This window comes from Parus major, chromosome 3 (genome assembly GCF_001522545.3).
Source record: "Parus major isolate Abel chromosome 3, Parus_major1.1, whole genome shotgun sequence".
Taxonomy (NCBI): Eukaryota; Metazoa; Chordata; class Aves; order Passeriformes; family Paridae; genus Parus; species Parus major.
In genome coordinates this window covers 83,430,745-83,445,181 of record NC_031770.1, presented here as the reverse complement: position 1 = coordinate 83,445,181, position 14,437 = coordinate 83,430,745, and positions in this window count along the sequence as shown.

Genomic DNA, 14,437 nt, shown 5'->3' with positions numbered 1-14,437 from the left:
GACATGGATAGTATTTAGAAAGTAGAAGTGTCACCACAGTTAATAAACACATCTTTCACTATTATTTAAATATTTTCCAAGTCTAGTAATTGTTTAGTGTAAAAAAGCTGTGGAGAACTAGTGCCAGATTTAACATCGGCAGGGATTTGGATGGGAGTTGCCGACAGAAAGTTACACTGCTTTTTAGAATAAATTCAGCACCAGACACAACAAAGATTACCATCATTGCTGCAGAAAAGAAAGATCAATGAAGTATGAGAAAATACTGGAAATTAATATTTATATGGAGGAAGATTATCTGGGAAGCCTAGGAAACAAATTATTGTGTTTCCTTCATCTTAACTTGTTATTCCATATCTTGTATTTTCATGTAGAGAAATTAGATATATGTTTTTTATATTTAGGCCTAACTTGGAGATGATCTCAAAACATCAAGAACAAGGGAATGTTCTTTTACTTGTAAATTAGTTTTATTTGGATATCACACCTATGTGACAGTGAACAGGTGTTTTTATTCAATAGTCATGAAAGATCACTCGTGAAGTAGAAGAAACTATACTGATATTTCTTCTATGCCCTCTAGTACCCATTAAAACCCCACTGGAATTGTCAAAAAAAAAGTTTAAATATCTTTCTGCTTTTTATTAACTTTTCGATAGATGACTATATTTTGCCCAGAAATATTTTTTTCAGTGCTGAACCTCTTTTTCATTTGTTTAACTGTAAGGGATAAACTAGGGTTCAATGTGAAGAATGCTTTTACTGTGTGGAGAAATTATATTATTATCTATCTGTCCTTATTAACAGTAGCTTCTAGAATTTGAATGTGGAGTGCTGGTAAATTTTATCATTTTGTTTTTCATTGAAAGAAACTTAATATATGTAAAAAAGGCTGCATAGTAAGACTAATCATTAAGATATGTTTCTTTGCAATGAAAACCCCATAATTACAATATCCTAATTTGCTGTTTACCCATTACACTGCTGTCAGTTACATCAGTGTGGTGTTGTACATTCAAGATGTTTCATAGCATGGAAAAACAGACTTATTTTTTGGTTCTTTACTTTCACAATAATCAAATTTTCTAGAACTGGACAAGTGGGTCCAATGATCTTCATGTCCTTTATATCTCTAAATCAAATTTGCAAATTTGGGACGATAGCAGGACTAATAAGATAAAGAAGATTACGTATTAAATAGAGTACTTACCATATTTGGCACCACATTTGCCAATTAGTTGTCTTTTTAATTCACTGTATAAGGAGGCTATTGCCAGGGACTTGTTCTTCTCTAATTGGAATCCAGTGTTCATGAAGCATAATTATCTGCTAGAGCAACTGCATTGACATCCTTCATTTAGTAAAATCCCTGTTCTTCAAATATGCAGGCAACTGTCACAGTTCCATCAAATTCTGTGGAATAAGCTCCACATGCTGCCATAAAGAAATGCAAAATTCCAGTAAAATAAACTAAAAATAATAATTAAAAAAGCACAGTGGAGTAGCTAAACTCAGCAGTAGAAAATTTTCCATATTAAAAAAATTTCTTTCGAAATTCAGATATTTGTTTGCTACCTACCAGAGCTGAAGAACATCAAGAAAGTGTTATCTTTTATACGTAGGAAATCAGTGACTGATGGATAACATAAATGACTGTTTGAGAACTAAATTCTGAAGTAGATGCCATTATACACTCTCTGCCAGTTAACTGAGTGCTGCTGTATATTGTAATTACCTAAGTTTCATTTTTTTATTTTATTTTAACAAAAACAAACCCTTCTATTCTGATTACAGCTGATAATCAAACCACTAGCAGAATATGTTTTAATTAAAATAATGCAGGTCTCTTCAAATGTTTTGTGGATTCTTGCCTTTTTTACTTATATTTCATCTATGTGAGGAAAAAACAGGTTGAAAGGCTCTGACAATGTCAAAATAGCTCATTTTGACATCTTTGAATGAAAGTCATGGGTTTTTTTCTTGCAATGGCTTTTTACTTTGGTTTTTGCATTTTATATGGATATATGTGAAATGTGTGAAAAATCTAAATTGGAACAAATTGTTCCATCTGAAACTATGAATTTTTCTTTTTTGCTGAACACATTAATATTAGAGTTTTCCAGAACTGGGATCAAAACGTCTCTAGAAAATTCTACAGTTTAGAAGGATTTTCATTTTCCATATACTTCTCTCTTTGCCTCAAGTTATGGAGCAGACATGTTACCAGAGTTACAGATAAAATGGCCTCTAATATCTCTGTGATGTCTATCCTTGAAATGTGAACAGACACGAAAGCTTTAAGACAAGCAGCTTTTGGGTGTCAGCTTAAAATTCAGAGGCACTTCTCTCTGGTGGCTCCATTTAGTAATTCTTGAAGAGTAGAACTGGAAAAAAAAGAATTACATTATCTGAATATTTTCTTCAAGCAACTCTCATCCACCCTGCCAAGGAGATGGAGATGCTCTTCTGGAGAAGATTAACCCTTTGAAGCCTGAGGAAAGTTTGCAAATCAAAATCTTGCTTTTACATTTCAAAATTTCTTGCAAACCATGCAGTGGTCATTGGCTTGTGCAAAATGACACTTAGGTGTCTCAGAGTGGCTGTCTGTGGTTCTCTGCCAAGTTACCCTTGCATCTGCAAAGAAAAAGAAGCAGGAGGAGGTGAAATTTGAGAATGTTATTCTAAAAACGAAGGCAAATTAAACAAAGATCTTAGGCTTTGGAAAGGCAAAATGATGTTTTTCAGAGGTGGCACAGTGGATTTTTCAGGGACCAGATTTCCCAGATAGACCCAGATGCCCTGACCTCTTGGCCACAGCAATGACAAGTTATGGTCCAAACTGTCACCAGGTCTGATCTTGTTTCTCAGTTGGCTTCAGCTGATTGCATGCACCTAGTACTGCCCAGAAGGAAGGAAGGAAGATGAAGAGCTTCCTACTCAGTTTCTGGCATGACCTGCTAGCTTGCCTCTCCTGTATGACAGCCAAGAGGAATAAGTCAGAGTTGGTGGCAAAGCAGCTCTGAGCATAGTTCTAAGTTTTTTACCATCATGATAGCTACAGTTGAGGAATGCACTTGATGTCCTCATCCTAAACCTTTTCTGGGATGCTTCTGTGAAAGCATTTCTGAGTCAGCACAGGTCAACACAGACCATGGCCAACAATATGACACAAAGAGGGTGTCGGTGTTCTGCTTGATGTTGTGGTTTCACCCTCCTAGACCTACAGCTACTGCCAGCAATGGGTGCGCTTGTGTGCAGCATTAAAAATGAGAAGCAAACTTGTGCATTCTCCAGCTGTTAAAACACTGACAGCCCATGGTGTCCCTCTTGCTGTGGCAGCTGTTCACATTCAGAGAGCATGGGCAAGGGGAGGGAATGACATGCCCAGGCAGGATAACTGGAAGGGCTTTTGGAAATAACAAATGACAGAAAATGCTAGCAGTAGGACATTTCTTACAGGAAAGAGAATGGCTCAGGCAAGTCTGCATGCCCAAGTGAAGCTCCTGATCAGGAAAAATGGAAGTGCTGAGCATGTCAGAACCCACTGCAGGGTTTCCAAAAGCAAATAGTGGCTGTGCAAACCTCTGTGTCCTTCTGTCTTCGGAGATTAATCAGATACACAGGACTTGTTGAAAATCTGTAAGAACTGGGAGGTGGGAAAAATCAGGGCTTGTACAGTGCTAGTTTGTAATGTGAGTCTTCTTGGGTTTGTCCCCTGAACAGGTAATCCTCTGATTATCAGGCTGAGTATCAGCTTGCCAGTAGGAAAAAACAAAATTATTTTAAAAGTGTTATATAAAGCCAACTATATAAACAAATGTAGATAATCTCTATGCTTTTCTTGGTTACTGCTTATTAAAAAGTACATGGTAATATATTTCCTTTTTCTGTTTTAGGTAAACAAAGTTCTGACTATATATATTATATATATATATATATATATATTAAAGAGCACATAAGCTCTTTTACCAATAATTTAAACAAAATTTATAGAACACAATAAAAAAAACTACACAGTAAGTGAAATGCCTACCTTTTTCCTTGTGTTTTTGTTGGGTATGCTTGTTTGTCTTTTGGGGGAGAGGTTGTTGGGTTGGTTTTTGTTGAATTTTTAGTGGTGGAAATAAATTCTACTTTAGAAGAAATTTGCAGTACTGTAGTAAAGACTATCAGGAGAACCCATTAGAAACTTTTACAAAACTTGCTGTTTATAGTAGTCCTGGTATATTATAATATTAGCACTCAGGCTTTGGAAAGATTTCCCACATGCTGTAACTGTATTTGTGTAGTTGAATTCTGATACTTGGTAGTTTGACATCCAGTCCTTACTGGAGCAAATGTGGGGAGAGGCTACAGACTATGCCCATATACAACTCATTCCATGTTGATTTTTAATACTATGCAGTTCTACCAGAGAAGTACAAACAAACTACAGTACAGGCAATTACACAGACTGCATTTAGAAGTAGATCTCCAGGGAGGAAAAGATGAAGAATTCCACTGGATTAGTAGGTTTGTGCTCAGAAAACTATGAAATCACCTGTCTCTAATAAATGTAACTACTGACTTAATAAAGAATGCCAAGACACTGGAAAATTAAACATGGAGAATATTTTAAACATGGATATTTTAAGGCATAGGCTCTATGTGCTTTATGTTACATTATCCATACTGTGTGGTTTGTGGTTTGGAACAAAAGCAATTGCTCAGTAATTTCTCCACAATATCAATAATAACAGCCTTGTATGCCAGTAACCTGCCAATGAACTGTGGCCAGAAACAAGTCCTCAGGTCCACATTTCCAGCTGGTAAAGTGGTCAAAAGTGCTGTACACACAATAGTTCCTACTGACAAGCTGAAAGTTAATATTCCCTTGTTGTTCACAGGAAAAGATATATAATACATAACTTGGAGAGGCCAAAGCAGAAGGAAGTGTTTGAGCAGCTGTGGCACAGTAAACTAAGAAGACCAGCTCACCAAAACCCATGAGCCTGGCACTGGGCCAGAGGCACAATCTACTGCATCCCTTTATAGTCCCTTAGATGTGTACTTGGGGGTTCTATCCTACCTCCCCAAAAGAGTGCATGTGGAAAATTCACAGAAGCTCAGAAGCCTAAGCCATTGTGCCATGTCAGTGATGAAAAAAGGAACAAATAGAAAAGTGGTAGAAGAACCTTGATTTATTCAAATGCCAACAAGGTGCTTGCAATCTTTCAGATATTATATTGAACTAGTCAAGAAGTCAAACTCAAGGCTGGTTTTTGTTGATTTTTTTTAAAGTGGTGCTCAACTGATATGTAATTAAAATTTTTAAGGCATTTTAGAATTATCTACAGGGAGACTCAGTCAGCTTTTGATTGGTTGTGTTTAATGACAGATGTTTGTTTGTTAATACTGTAGTGCAATATACCAACATAATACAAAATGTTCCGTTAGAAGTGCATATTTGTTATAAGAACATTTAATGGATTTACCTTGTGGTAATAATTTTTTTACTCTCTGTCATGTATTAAAATAGATGTATTTTACACAATGACAAATATAAAAAAAACCTCTTGCTAACTAAAATCCTCTCATGTCAGAACTATCCTGGCTGTGAGCACAGTCCTCCATCTGTGGTAGATGACTGAAAAGATAAGCAAAGTGTTGTTTCTGAAGAGGGAGAAAGAATATATGTGTATCATTACAGGCTGTTAAAACACATTAAAGATGATAGTAGCAAACTGCCAAAATTGATGGGATCTCATTTAACATCATCTTAAGTAACAAATTATTACTCCAGTTTTACAGTTGGGAAAATGAGGCATAGACATGCTGTGTAATTTCTCCACATCTGCTCAGGGAGATTGCTGGCAGTGCTGATAAGAAAACACTGAGCTCCTAGCAAACTAATGGATTGTTGTACTGTCCCTCATACACAAGGCATCCAAGATAAATCAGCAGCAGTTGAATTAGAAAACACTCTTAATTTTGATGCTTTCTCATAAGATCTTACCTTTTTCTAAACCCTCAATTACTTCTTGCTCTTAACTCATTCCATACAAGTACTCTAAAGTTGAAACCCTAACACAGTTCTGGCCAAGATCTGAGTTTCTTTTAGGTCCTGTTGCCCACTAGCTTAGAAAAGGGTAGCTGTGCATTCTGAGGTTCTCTCCTGCAATGCACTGTACTGCCTGCATAATTTCCAACTGAACAATTAACTTAAAATACAGTTTTCAACAAAGCTGAAACAAAAATCCTGAACACTCTACTCTTCAGCATGCTGACTTACTAGCTCAGACAAATGCTTTTCTGATAAAAAGTGCAGAAGGCTTTCAGTCCCTCTAGAAAAATTATTTAACTTTCCTTTGTTTACTTTTTAAACCCTCCATCCTAAATTGTTCTTAAAAATCTTGCATAGAAAGGTTTCCTTCAGGCAAATCCATCTAGTGATCCTGCCACAAACCTGAGGCTGTCATGTGATAGAAAAAATGCTTAGTCAAGTTCTATTCTGTATGCCTCTAAGAGGGAACAAAATGTCTGAAGTGAGTCTCAAATCTCAACTTTACTCGGACGAAGCTGTCTGGAACAAAATGGACAGAAATGTGCTAAATGGCAACATGCCAAATACTGAACCCCTTTAATAATACCTACCTAGTAGTAAAATAATAATAATAATAATAATAATAATAATAATAATAATAATAATAATAATACCACCTAGTAGTAAAACCTACCAAAAATGAGGCAACTTGGTGGGATGCTCATAGTTAAAGCTCCTTTCCAGATATCTCCTGGAGGTATCTTTGCCTTTTGATCTCCTCAGAATGAGTTTGTGTCCCCTCAATAACTGAGCAAAGTTAGGGGTAGGAAGTGGAAGATTTAGGGGCTTCGTTTCTGCAGAAAAGAAAGACAACTTAGGGATTAATAAATGCCATTAAATTCTCTATTTAAATTAGAAAAAACCCAACAAAAGTAGTTGCTATTCAATACCATTATACCACTTGAAAACAGTCATGGAACTTTTCAGAATTTAAATCAAGAATAAAGCCTATTTAAAGGTGTTGCAGTACAGTAGAGCTACAACTTGTAGCAATCACAGGAGTGATATGGGAGTATTTTTTTATGTAAAAAAAACCTTCAAAACTGTTATTAAGCATTTTGTCAGAGCTCTGTGACAAGACCCTGAAATAATCACATTAGGAATCACAAAATCCATGATCCTTAGGGAAACAAAGTCTGCCAGACCTTTTCTCTTTTTTTAAATACTACTCCCAAAGCAGAAGCAGATTCTGATGACTGGAGGTAGTAAACTGTACCCACAGTTACACAGACAATTGAAAGACAAAATTTTGGAGGAACATATTTCATATATGCTAGTGGTAAAATTTTGTAAGGTAAGGCTGGATTTAAAGTAACAATAAATATAAATGCTTAGTCTTCCTTATACTGTTCTGGCAGAAGGAATGCATGTAAATATTAAATTCGTAATTTAGGTTTGTTTACCTGCAGTTTCATATTTTTTAAGAAATCTTTAAGCTGCAGATTTCATTTTAAGTAATTGCAAACATCTAATCTAGTGCAATAGTTTGACAGCTGGAAGGTGTAACACAGAAAATGTGTAGGAATTTGCATTTCCACAGTCTAACACCAGTCAGATTTCTACTATTCTGCTGCCTTTGTACCAGCCTCTTTCATCAGATCACGCATTTTAATGAAAAAACATTGCAGTAATCAGCTTGAGAAGACTTAAAGCCAGGGATAGAACCTGACTTTAAATAAGCAAGAGCCTGGAAATATTCTCCAGTGGGAAGCAATTAGAACAATACACGAAAGTTAGGTGTTATTGAATGCTGCAGAAGGCAAACAGAGCAGTGAAGCCATGGAAACCATCAGCAGGTCCTCTCTGATGGAATGCACAGAACCTTGGAGGGATGCACAGAACTACCAAAACTGCGCCTCCTTCCTTTCTCTGCTTCCTGTTTACTTCCTCTTCGGTCTTGAAATGAATCACCATCAGTGAACAAGTGAGGAGGAACTGTCAATCCACATGCCTCTGTGGATTCTAGAGATAGGCTCCTGAAACATTTGTCAATAAAGAAAATTTATTCTTTCCCCCATAAAATATGTATGATTTCCTAGCTGCCTGAGGCCCCAAATCACAAGACTACCATTTCTTTTTTAAAAAATTGAGTCCCACTTGAAATAATTTACTAGCCAGCAGATGAGTGCTCAAAAATGCCACAGTTTTGAGTAGAGGATACACAGCTTCTGAAAATAAGCAGAAAACTCTCAGACAGTGTATGCAAATGAGCCAACTAGATAAAAATAGGTACTTTCATAATTCATAAACAGGTGCTAGCAAATAAATATAACCTACAAAAAACAACACTCCATTACTCTTGTCTTATTCTCTCTTAACTGAAGAATCATATGTGTTATTAAAAACCCCTAAAATAACCAAAAATAATGAGTGGTATTCATTATAAGTCATTCCACTGAAGCTAGCACAGACACAGTGGGGAATAGAATCTGGATAAGCATCTCAACTACCCTTATTTAGATGAGTACTTCTTGAATAAACTCCATTCTGCAATTGTTCCTGCAAAACCTAATCCTTTTCATATGCAATCATTAGTGGTAGTTATAAAAAAAACTAAAACATTTTAAAAAGAGAGGTTTAACTTAAGACTACTTTAAAACACTTAAGATACCATATGAAATGATATTGTAGAAACACTTTTTTCAAAAAGAAATAGAAAACAAACACAGACAACTTTCATTGTGCTTTTATAAACTCAACATGTTCTTATGATTAATAAAGAAGGATCTCCCTGTCTGAAATGTAGTTGAATGTAATTCTTTCAACACACTTCTACATGGATACTTCTTTCCATATCCTCTCCCTTCAGGTAGTAGCTGAAGACTAGCAATGTTGGTAAATCATAGTGCAAGCAGCCACAGAAGTGTTTAATCACAGCAACATTGAATTCATGTTGACCAAATTTAACAAAAACCCTTGCCTTTTACAATGATGTTTTTACCATCATTTAAAAACAAAACCAGTCACAGACTGATGATGCTGAAAGGACTGAATGGATAGGAGAGCCATACTTTTGATTTGTTTCGTGGGGGTTTTGAAGATTTTCCTGATGAGTTATTTTTGTGGGTTGGGTTTTTCTAGTTTGGGTTGGTTTGGGGTTTGTTGGTATTTTTTCTGATTGCATCGATTTTTATTTAAAATTCCTTTGAGGAATTACTTCACGTTTGTGATGATATCCACGCTGCCTGCGGGGGTGAGCGGGGCAGAAGGACGTGTCCTGCTCCCCGGACCCCGCTGCAGCCGCTCCGCGGGGCGGGAGCCGAGGGGTCCGCGCACCGGGCGGCCGTGGGACGCCACTGCCACCTGCTGAGGGCACCGAGCTACTGACGGGCCCGGCCCCCGGCAGCCCCCCGGGCCCCCCAGGCCGCCCCCGGAACACACTCGGACGGGTCGGGGCAGCGCCGGGACCGGGCGTTGCGGAGGGCGCGCAGGATGCGGAGGACGCGCAGGATGCGGAGGACGCGCAGGATGCGGAGGATGCAGAGGATGCAGAGGATGCTGAGGATGCGGAGGATGCAGAGGATGCGGAGGATGCAGAGGATGCTTTCGGCCCCGCACTCGGCTGCAGGCGTTCACCCAGCAGCATCACAGCGCTAAGGACGGTGTCAAACACAGATAGATTTAGGGCCACCGCTTTTCTTTCCTTTCCCTCCCCACAGCGTCTCAGTTTACCAGCTTTCTAAAGCAGACGGTTGGGATGTCTTAAGTGAAATGAAATGTTCGGTGTCTTCGCGGTTGTGGAGCATCTCCACAACGTGTGTTTGAGTGTAATCTTTTCCCCTTTTAAAAAGCACATTGTTTGCTTTCAAAGATGTGCTTTAGGAAGAGAATGTGCCGCTTCAGTGGGCAGCAAATATGCAAGAGAAGGTAAGGTTACACAGTGGAAATTATTACTAACTAATGCAGTGCATGAACCCAAAATGCCCTTAATAAGGCTCCTCAACCAAAAGAAATGTGCAAAAAATATTGTCACATACCATATTAACAAAGAAAATCTGTTTTGTTACAGGGAATAAGATCCTAATCAATATTACTTGAGGTCTAAAGCAACATCAGTCTTCAAAATTGTCATCAGCATTTCAAATGCTCTCCTCTTTTGAATATAAAGTCAGTAAATCCTTGTCAGTTGAGCAGAAATAAGCAACAAAATGTTTATTACTTTCCAAAGCCCATTTGTTTCAGCAGGAAACTGCCTCCACTGTTACGCTACTCAAGTGTACAGATTCACTCTGGAAATGGAGAGGTATCCTTATCTGTATGGATTTAAATATGGAAAGAGACAATGAATGGAAAGAACAACTTCAATAAGATATTTTAGGTTACAACTGAATCGTGTGTTTATGGTCCCAGACAGTGTGCTTTGCAAAATGTTCCAAAACACTCATCTCTAAGCTTTCAGCTATTTCTCCATTCTGCTCCAAATGCTCTGTGAAACATTTTAAAGAAGAGGAAGGAAAAAAAAAATAAAAAGAAAACAAGGTTTGCTATCAGGATCTAACATAAAGAAGACATAATAATTATGATAACCATTTATGACTGAGTTAGAAAGGCAGCTTGTTGGTTTTACTTACCACCCATGTTTATCACTTAGGCCATCGTTTCTTTTTGAAATATGTAAGAGTTTTGCTTCCAGTACGTGATCTTTACACTATAAAATCAATTTTAGAACCATAGTTTTATGGAGAACCTTTTAGAAGATAATGGCTTAAATTTCTAGTTTCCCTCTTTATGGCAGTGATAGGATAGCTGCTTCTATAAACCAATCTAGATAATATGTCATATCTCTCTTCAGCAGCTACTGCACACACGATATAGGAAACTCTCCTGCTACTGGTTACTCATTAAAGTTAAGTGGTAGGGATCCACATGACAAGGTTAAGTTTCAACACTTTAAACCCTGCTGAAAGTTGCTAATAATAATGTTTAATTTTCATTCTAGGCATTTATGGTATCATTAATTTGAGCTGGTTGTTTTCTTCTTCTCATTAGTTGGAACCAATGAACCTCCCTGCAGATTAAAAATCTTCAGACAGAATAACAAAATAGAGGCAGTATTTGACCCTTATTTAAATTAAACAACATAAATGGGTTTAATGGGAATGTCCTATTAACCAGAGGTAAAGTTTGATCAGGATTTTCAAAAAGCGCTAAAGATTTCAACACACTGGCAGGGAAACATTAATAAAAACATGATATTCAAATTGGGAGTACTCAACGCTTTCTTTAAATGGTCCACTATGTAGGGCAATTAAAATAACTAGTCCCTTATAAAAAGAAATAAATGCTTCCTTTTTTTTTTTTTTGTGGATAATAATCCACATTTTGTTTCCAAAAGTTCATCACCCACAATCTCTTGATACTGAAAAGTCATGCTGCAAAAGTTTCAGCCAAGTCCAAACCATCTCACAAAGAAAAAAAAAAATGAGGAGAAAAAGAGGGATGTTTGCTATGGTAGGGAGGGCTGGAGAAAGGAATGGGAAGCCAATTCGCTGAAGAGAGTTGGGACCCATGGTGGAGACAGGGCAGGCACCCGGTCTTGTGCTGTTCTTCAGGGTTATGCTCATGTGGGACTGCGCTATGATGCCTCCCTCTGATCATTCTCCTGTCATTCTCTCTGCTCCTCTGTCCTTTTTAGAGAGGCAATTGGAGGAGCTATTACATCGGAGGCAGATACCACTGCTATCCTTTCAACCCTCTGCCCCCTGCACGTAGGGTTTGTGATTTTGCAGCTGGGGCAGGGTATCAGCAGTGACAGATGCTTACGTGTCCTTAGAGTATTGACCAGGTCAAACTTATCAATGGGTTTTTATTTCACAGGGTAGGTCATAAAGTATTCATTGCCCAAGGTCATCTAGACTCATGGAATATTTTAGATTGGAAAGAACTTCTCGAGGTCATCTACTTCAACCTGCCCAACACAAATTTATGTCAGGTTCCTTGAGGCCTGCTAAGCTTTGGAAAACTCCAAGGACAGAGATTTCATAACCTATATGGGTACCGGTGCCAGTGTCTGATCCTCCTCATGGTAAAAGATCATGGTTTTTTTCTTATACCTGTATTTGTACATCCTGCTTCTCATGCAAATACTTGCCTAGAAAGTCTGGCCTATAGCATCTAATCATCCACTCCCTGGCCCTACAAGGATATTAAAATCCACTTTTGGCTCCTATGTTTCCTTGCAGACAATGATATATGTGGATTCATAAAACAAGATAGCTTTAGATATATCACAAGTTTAATTTTATTCCACTTTGAAGCTAAAAAATTATCTCCAGCCTTTCTCTAGAGATATTGTTAGACCACCCCTTTAAGTAGTGTGGGAAAAAGCCCTGTTCTGAACTACCATCTCATTCCATGTGTTTATGATTCCTGTCTGTCTGTTGAAAGTTCTCTCACTGTTCCTGTCTTACAGCCTCTTAGATTCCTCCTAACATTTCCTTTCTCGTTTTTCACCTTTCTCCTGATTAAGACTTCTGACGTGCATGCCTGAGGATGAGATTTAAGAACACGTGTAAGTACCTAACCATGCCTGTGGAAGCAAAAGAAGATATTCTTTTCTGATGTGCTGTGGTTCCAACAGCTCCAAGTGAATGTCTTTGCTCATCCAACAGGAGCTCTTGAGGGTCCTATGGACCTTAGACACTCTTGCCTCCATCTCTTTGTGGTTTACCTCATGCCAGGAATGAATCTCTCTGAATTCAACAGGAACAGAGCAGTAGAAAGGAGTCTCAAGCACACAGTTCTTGCTGAAGGTTTCCAGCCTGTCCTCTGATGCACTGCTGGAAGCATCTCTTATACACATCTAGAAGGAGTCTCAAGCACACAGTTCTTGCTGAAGGTTTCCAGCCTGTCCTCTGATGCACTGCTGGAAGCACACACTGTCAGAGCTCTCATCCATTGCTGCTTTCTGTGGCACCTCTAGCTTATGAGTAAATTCTTGTTATGTTGCCTGAGTGACTCAGAGGGCACATCTTATTCAAATTCTTTGAGGATCATAGATCCTGTCAAATTATTTGAACAGGCACATCAAAAAGGCCAAATATCTTTACATATAAAGATATCTTAGATATCTTTTCATAAAAAGGGGCCATAAATTATTTTTTTATTTTAAAATGAACCTTCGGAATATATTAGATTAGTGATTGTCTAATTTAGAAAGAATGTTACTTCAGTTACAATGAATTACAATAAATTGGTTTTGAGCCCTACATTTATGCTATAAATAAAACTTCAGATGCAAGAGCATTTGTATGCAAATGAACAACTAATCATCTTTAGACAATATAAAATCCCTCTTAGAAATTCAGAAAGACTTTAAATGACAGTAGACTCTGCACAGACTTTTATCAAAATTATTTGGACCATGGAGAGTAAAGGTGAACACGTCTCCACTATCTACAAGTTAGTATATAGAAACAAACAACATAAATGCAAATTAGGTTCCAGTTGAATCAAGAGAAGACTCAGGTGCTCCTAGGTATTTTCAGAAGAGAAAAAATTAGGTGATTCTAAAATACTGATGTCCAAATTGATTGATTGATATTGACTCAAAGATTAGGCCGCAGATGGATGGGAATTGTCAAAATCAGAGCTGCCATAATACAAGTGGAAGAGATGGGCACAGATGGAGAGAGAGGAGATGGCCAGAAGTCCATGTTTGGTAAATAATAAAGGTCCCTGTAATTTAAAGGAAAAGCTCATAATGAGATACACCTCATATATTTTGATATTTTATCTGCCACCAGCTTTTTCCAGGTACATCCCTGCATGCCTAACTGAGATATCACTGTATCTTAAAGGAATTTTGCTAACTCTAGGGATCAAGCAAAGCTTTCACAAAATATTTTCTCCATATCAAAAGAAACCAGAAATAAGTCCAAACAACAACAACAAGATCTTTACTTTCCTGCACTAGAAAACTGGAAAAAGAAATTCTCTTGATGCCTTTCTAAGTATCTGTATTTTGACCTTGCAGAATTTCTTCAAGTCTGCTGTGGGTTGTTATCATGCCTGCTGGAAGGAACTGCTGACATGCAAGCTAACCAAATTACACTCTTCTGCTTGAAAACAAGCGATTTTGAAGGCAATATCCCAAGGATCTATTTTCATATGTGGAAACTGTGTTAGGTTATAAAATCTGCAATAAACACTGACATTTTTGATTGGCATGTTTTCTTCAGAACTTCTAGGTATTTTGGGGAGTATTATTTTGAAAATCCATGTGTTCCAAGAAAACAAATCTTTACAGATGAAAAAAAAAAAAAAAATCATATCACATTCTATTCTATTTGTATTATATTCACAGTTTACAGCTGTAAACTGTTCTGCAGTTCTCAGTATACACTCTGATTTTGT